The following is a 7886-nucleotide window of genomic DNA, read 5'->3' on the forward strand; positions in this document are numbered from 1 at the left end:
CATAAAAGAGTCCAGTTTTCAGAGAGATGTTCTGCTCTTTTGCTGTCTGTCTCTTTCAGGAGCAGTCATTATGCTCCAGGAGCTTCCACACTCCTTTCTAATGTGTGTGTGTGAGTGCGTGCGTGCGGGAGCACAAAGTGTGTGTTTTCCGATCTTTGTCTCGCTGAGCTTTTTGAGCAGACTCCCCGCTGGCGCCGCGGGGTGCGAGCCGTCACGCGTCGAGGCCCGTCCGCCACGTTAGCGCCGCGGCGGCCAAAAACTCCATTTTCAGCAGAGCGTTTGAAGCCAGAGGATGAAAGAGCGCAGTCTCACTCGCGTCGCTCTTTCTCTCCTCTGATGGACAACTCAGTGGCCAGCCACTTCTTTAATTAAAGGCACAGTCTGCTGTTTTTATTTTTTTTTTCCTCCCCCTTCACATGAAAGAGTATTGACCCTGATGGCACTCTGGGCAGATAAGGACAATATGAGTGTCACTGAACTCACTTTGGGTCTTTCAAGATGTGTGTGTGTGTGTGTGTCTACTGTAGGAACACGCGTGTTTAACTGTAGCAGGAGGCAACATCTCATGAAGTCTTTATCTAACCGAACACTGAAGCGGGAAACAGGATTATTATGAATTCAGAGCAAATGCTGCAGTTGTTTCCATTTTGAGAACTTTCTGATAGCGATTCATCGTACATTTAGTTAACAAAGTTCAGGATTTTGCGTTCTGAAAGTAAACGCTGAGAATAACTATCATTCCTTGATGAAATACAAAGTACCATTAGCCTCAAAAGTTTATATTAAAGTCCCGACATGTAGCATTAGGAGGACTGAATGCCAGAAATATGTCTCTTTTTAATTATCTCAATTTTTTTCTGGCAATCGGCCATTTGCTCTGAAGTGCTTTTAAATATTTTGAAGTAAAGTCTACAAGTTTTCCAACATCCAGAGTGCCGAATGGTTCGTTGCAGTTTGTAACTTTTGTCACTAGATGTCACTAATTTGCTCAAAAAGTACAAGGTTGGTTTTCTGTCGCCTATCAACTTTGATGTTTTCACTCCATGGTCAAAGATAATAATATTAATAATAGCATTGATTTAAAGCGTTTACTATAAAGGCTAAAAATGTCTCACACCTTTAGGGGCCATGCTCTCCAAACTACATTGTAGAAAAACAAATAAATTAAAGATTTATGATGGATAAAATGCTGAAATGGTGTATTTGATCGTGGGTGTAATAATCACCGACGACCAAACGGTGGGCAATAATGTTGTCTTTGTATTAGTTTGTTTAACTTTTATCAGAATATCTCATGAACCAATGGACAGATTTTAATGAGACTTTCAGGAAATAATCCTTAAATGAATATCTACAATTGATTTAACTTTTGGAGTCCACCTTATTCAAGATGGCCACCACAGCCAACTGACTTTAGAAGACACATAAATGGCTATAAGACAGTCAGTGTTACAGATATTGATCTAAAATTTGGTGTGGTAGTAACTGAGAGTTATTCACAACACAAGATATTTGCTTAAAACTGCAGCATTAACTGCTTGTCTGTTAGCAAAATATCTCATGAACCACAAGACTCATCTTAATGAAACTCTCAGAAGTTAACCAATGGATGTACTTCTACAACTGTTCAACATTTTGAGACGGCCACCACAACTATGGCCCGGTCCCAATACTGACACTCAACTATATACCCCTCTATGATGCGTGTACTTAGTCGAAGTGTACAGGTTTCAAGCATGCAAAAATTGGAGAATTGGGTCAGTACGGGTTACGTCTTTGACTTGTGCCTCTGAGTCGTAACTGCGACATCCAACATGGCCGACTGGTACCTGTTTTGGTATTTTAAGAAGGTGCCAGTACGATTTTTAAAGTACAGTTTAGGTATTTTTGCTTTCCAAAGTCATTGCAGGAGATATTTGGCTGTTCAAATGTGTTTTGTTCTGACGTGTTGAATACGGAGCAAAGTTTGATAGTAGATAGTATATACATGTACAGCAAAGTGAAACAAGAATTATTTCAAATATTTTACATTTAAAAACAGCTTTTTTCGTGACAGATGCAGCTCGCTCTGTCACCACCGCCATATTGCTGCCGTTTAATTCAAAACCCTTTCATTATCAATAAAGATAATAAATATATATATATATATTCAAACGTCTCATGCAGCGATGAATTGTGGGTAAATACTTCACCGAAGTCCGCCTGGATGCGGGCTTAGCCGAAGGCCGGATGTAGTACGCAAAGGGGGCGGGGCTAAAGAGGACACACTACGCACTCAAACCCTTCAGCGTGAACGCACATTTGAAGGACACGAGGGTGGAAGTGCGAGTATTGGGACCGGGCCTATTTGACATCTGCCAACACAAAATGGCTGTAACTTGGTCAGTTTTATAGTTACTCAGCTAAAATTTGAGTGTTTTTCACAACATGTGGGTGGCATTTCACAATATCACAAGACTGAACCCAACGTAACTTTCAAGGTTTGACCAAAACATCCACAGCTTCCATCGATTGTCAACAAACTGTAAGATGATCTTAGTCTAAAACTCTTGTATGAAAGGTGGAAAGGCAACATGCATCCCTTCAAGGAATGCTAGGCCTTTAAATCATATTTAGTTCCAAACTTGTGACTTGTAGGCATCTCTTGTTAGACGCCACTGAAATTTGTGTTTTTGGTTTTACGTTTTTCTGCACATTTTTCTTTGGTGAGTTGTTCGGTTTTAATTGGGCAAATGTAAAACGACATGCCTCGGGTGTTATTTCAGCCTCTGAAACAGTCTCTGGAACAACAAAAGACGAAAGGGTGCAACTTTTTTTAAATATTTTTTTAAAGCTCGGGTATAAATATACACCGTAAAATTAAATGATCCAGCTTTCCTGCATGTATACTATCTTTGCATCCCTTCGTTTCGCAGCTCGACAACAAAATAGCTGATTTAAGCCGGCGTTAAACCCTATACTCGAAAGAGTGAGCTTGCATCTTTTTTTTCTTTTTTTTTTCTCAGATTTTTGTAGTCTGCATTAACATTCAGCCACAGCAGCCTGGTTCGCCCTCTGTAAGGAACTCAACATCATCCAAGCTGGCTGTAGCTGCGGGCGAAAACAACAAGGCTTTAAAAACACGCTGTCGAAGAAGAAACGCTCTCAGTCTATCAGAGCTCATTCTAATCGTGTGCTTCCTGTTTTTGTTGCTTTGTGTGTGTGTGTTAGTGTGTATGTGTGGTGTGCAAATCCCTTGCTGTTTGTGAGCTGTGCAACACTGCTGGGTGCTCCATGTGTCTTCTTTTCGGGATATCAGGCACCCAGGGATCCTCAGAAGCCGGCATTACCAGTTAATGCACCTCTGAAGAGAGCTTCTGCACTTAAGACAATTCTAGCACAAATGGGTGTGTCAAAGTGTGTGTGTTTGAGAGTGGAAAAACAAAGAAAAAAGGGGTGAGTGAGCAAGGAAGACAGGGAAGGAAGAGCTGCCTATGCCTTTGTTTAAAATACAAACCGCGTTTTATTCCCCTCTGAAGCAAAAATCCTTTTTCCTCACCTCTTGTCAGTGCTGAAAAGCTTTATTTTCAGGACTCTGCAATCAGAACTACCAGCACACACGCTATAGTGGAAATCTTTTTCTTTTTCTTCTTTTTTTTTTTTTTACTCAAAATTTTCTTATGTCTTCACAGCAGGTTCACATTTGTATCAGGTCCAGAAATCAGGACGAGGAGTAACTGTACCAAGACTCCTGACTTTTTTTTTCCCACGTCTTTTAAAAACTGCCAAACTGGAGAGGCGTTCAACATCCTTTCAACTATTTACACCAATGTTTCAAGTCCTGTTTGATTCCTCGAACGCCTCATCCCCAACAGCTTATTTTAATTTTTTCGTAGGACAGCAGCAACGAGAGCTGATGGTAGCCAGAATACACGAGTGTGTGAACTTTAGTCAGTGACGGGCTCAGACAAATTTGTTTATCCTTTTGTTAAATAAAGAACATTTTGCTCCAGAAATCCTTGATAGTCTTGAGGTTTCATTGGACCCTGAACAGATTCAGGACCCCCTGTGTCAGATACAGAACAGAACCGAGCCTCCTCCATGTTCCACTGGAGGTTCAGGGTTCTGTTCTTTGGTTCTGTTTGGATCTGTGGACACAGAGCTGATGGGACTTGTTGCAGAAAAGCTCCAGTTTTGTCTCATCTGTCCAAAGGACGTCCTCCCAGAAGCTTTGTGGATTCTCAATATGCATTTTGGCAAATTTCAGTGTGTCCTCCTCAGTCGTCTTCCATTAAGTCCAATTTGTCTCAAACAGACTGATGACCTTTGACCTTGGAGTTCACCTCCGATCTCTCTGGAAGTTGTTCTGGGCTCTTTGGTTATCGTTCGTATTGCAGGTGGAGGTTGTCTCCAGTCCTGTGGACCTTCTGGAGTCTCAGGAACATCCAGCTGCTTGGAGACGGTCTTACAGTCTTTACCTTTAACCTGCTGCTCAATCATCGTCTTTCTGAGCTCCAGAGACAACTCTGTCCTCAGCTTTCTGTGCTCCATGTTCAGTGTGGTACACACCGAGATACCAAACAGCCCTGTGACTACCTGTCACCCTTTAAACAGGCAGGCTGACTGATTCCAGGACTGAAGACACCTGTGATGATAATTACAGGACGCCTGAGTCTAACATGTCCCTGTGGACAAACTGGTTTCAATCTTTTCTAGGGGTACCATCCTTTTAGTCAAGGCCAGTTTCATTAGTTTAAAGTAAACAATTTCAAACCAAACCATTCAATGTAGTTTTGGATAACCTTTTTATATTTGATTTCATAGTTTACAGTGAGTACCTTTTAATTTACTGATACATTTAAAAAGTATGCTCATGCTGGAAACACTTTAAATAGTTTACACAATAAAATACGAATAGTATTATCATCAAACAGAAACTTAACAGTTTTGTTTTTTGGTCAAAAAAGAAACAATTCTGCAGAAACACCAACTTAACTTTTTTTTTAAAACTCAGGTTCTTAAATCTAACCAATCAGTTTGAGGGTTTAAACCTGACGAGGTAACTTCGTGACTGAGTAGCTCCAAACGTAACAAGAAAAAACAGTGAGGGAAGTAAGAATAAACCATAAGAGATGCTTTAAGCTACATATTTCTGCCCCTTGTAAATGCGGTCTACAACACTAGTCTGCGTCCCGGACTAATTTCCAAGAAACCAGAATAAACTTCAGGGAGTTGTTGCTCTCAGAAAACAAACAGTAGTGTACACAACCTCTGGCAGTTTTCCACTTGTAGGAATTAAAACAACGAGATGCAGTGTGTTAATTAGTGAGCCTGAGACGTGAAAGCTGTTACCTTTGGTCAGAGGCACGATAACCCATTAAGACCTGAGGCACCTCGGGCCGAGGAACGCTCATATGTTGTTCTCTGTATGTTGTCACACAGGGACTCCTGGTGAAGCATATTTCTTTTTTTTTATTACCAACTGATATTTCCAGAAGGAATAAACCCATGAAGATATCTCGGCTTTTTAACCGGGACTAAAAGAAACGTGAAGACACAACTTCAGCTTTGGCTTCCGGTCCATTTCTGGTCCACCAACCAGTTTCTCCAAGATGTTCAGTGAAAACCTAAAGGTGATCAGGCTCCTGCAGCTGTCGCTCTAAAAATGTGGAATAGTTTTGCCTTTTTCTATAAAGATCGCAGAGTCATTAAAATTTCTGCTCAAGTCTCGTTTTTCCTTTATTTTTTTACTCAAGAAGACCCAACTTCTTGGTCTTTTAACGTATGTTTGATTGCTTTTTACCGTTTTGTTTGACTAAATTGTGAAATGGAAATAAATTGAACAATCCAGGCTGGAAACTTTGTAACTTTACCTAATCTGCAGCTTCTAAGCGTATATGTTGACGGTTAATCTGACTATGAAAAAGTCCAAATAAACTGTAAAATTGTTGATTTTGATATTTTTATATTATAACCTTGACCACAGTAAAAGAAGCCACCATCTTGTTTGATTTTGCTCCAATAAAATGTTCTTTTTTGGTCTGGTTCCAGGTTATTTCTTAGATATTTTGGCTGTTTTTGTCTTAAAGGTATCCATGCATAAGGACTGAAGCGCATACATCCTTCTTCTGTTTAAATATTTGTCCTAAAAAATTTCCTGCAGCTTTCAGATAAAACTTGCTCAGTTGGGAACAGTGTGCTCTGACTTTTGGGACTGGTTTGTCAGAAGACTGTAAGACACGTTAATAATGCAAATCAATGGTATTTTTGGTGCAACAGATTAGAAAACCCAGCCCTCTTTACAGCTCAGGCGCACTTCGCAGTAGAAACATTAGTCAAAGTTTAAACGGGTCACAAAAAGTTGGACTTTTCATGGCTGAACTTTATGGTTTTTACACGATTGCAGATCAAGTTTTCTGATTTATTTATGCAAATGTTCAACTGACGGTTCATGATGTCATATGCTAACTTTAGAACTGAGTAAAACTTTCACATCTTTTGCAAACGTCTTACTTCCACAACTCTTTTTGGTACATACACAAGTTGTACATCAAGACGTAGGTGTCTTTGTCTTCTTTCATCCTGTGTGTCTCTCGGTGCTGTCGGACTCGTGGTTTTCTCGCAAATCCTTCCAGAACACAGAGCGCACACCCAAGCTTCCACGGGTTCGGTTATATTTAAGCTCAAAATGATTCAAAACTGGAGGTGAAAGGTCTTTTTAACTTGTTATATTTCCTACACAAAACACAGTAGACACATTAAAGTTTACTTGGAAGGCTAATGAAGTCTTCTGTTGCTCACGGTTCAAGAAGTTTTAGGCTCTGACATACAGTTTCCACACAGCAGCTATTTGTTTGAGGCTTACTTTTCAGTCTGTTTCTGTCTGCCTGTCATTAACTTGGCAGTCAGGGAGTGAGAGACACAAATACACTCCTGATCAAAATCTTAAGACCAGTCAAAAAATTGCAAGAATTTGCATTTTGCACTATTGGATCTTATGAAGGTTTTAAGTAGAGCTTCACAATGTTAAAATAAGAAATCAGCGTAAGAGACAAAAACTTTTGAGCGGGGAATTAATTGAAAACTGCATATACACTCAAACATGGTTTTTTCAGCAGATCAAAAGTTTAGGACCATAGTCTTTAAAAGCCAAAAGCTGTGCAAAAATCTGGATTCCATGTCATGTTCTGTCAAGTCTTTACACTGTCAAGACCTCCTGATGGCAAAAGCAAAAAAGCTCACTGACTTTGAACGTGGTAGGATTGTTGAGCTGCAATAAGCAAGGCCTCTCACAACGTGCCATCGCTGCTGAGGTTGGACACAGTAAGACAGTCATTTTGCATTTTTTAAATGATCCTGAGGGTTATGCAACAAAAAAGTCAAGTGGTAGACACAAAAAAATTTCACCAGCTCTGAGCCGCAGGATCCGATTGGCTGTCTGTCGAGATGCGGGACGATCCTCTACCCAAATTAAGGCCATTACTAGTGCTGACTGCAGCCCAATAACCATCAGACGGCATCCGCGAGAGAAGGGCTTCAGAAACAAAAAACGTCTTTAAAGGCGACGTCTTCTTCAATGCCACAAAATTGCCCGTTTGGACTTTGCAAGGGTGCACCAAATATGGGACATTGAAAGGTGGAAGACATGGCATGACAAGGAGATCCCACCTGAGATGTTTTCTACACGGCACAGTGGTGGGGGCGCCATCCTGATTTGGTGTGCGTTTTCCTTCAATGGAACAATGGAGCTTCAGGTTGTGCAGGGGCGTCAAACAGCAGCTGGCTATGTGGAGATGTTGCAGCGGGCATCCCTCATGACTGAGGGCCCTCGTCTGTGTGGTAATGATTGGGTTTTTCAACAGGACAATGCTGCAGTTCACAATGCCCGCCTGACAAAGGAGTTCTTC

Source organism: Kryptolebias marmoratus, linkage group LG23, assembly GCF_001649575.2.
Source record: "Kryptolebias marmoratus isolate JLee-2015 linkage group LG23, ASM164957v2, whole genome shotgun sequence".
In the NCBI taxonomy this organism is placed as follows: domain Eukaryota; kingdom Metazoa; phylum Chordata; class Actinopteri; order Cyprinodontiformes; family Rivulidae; genus Kryptolebias; species Kryptolebias marmoratus.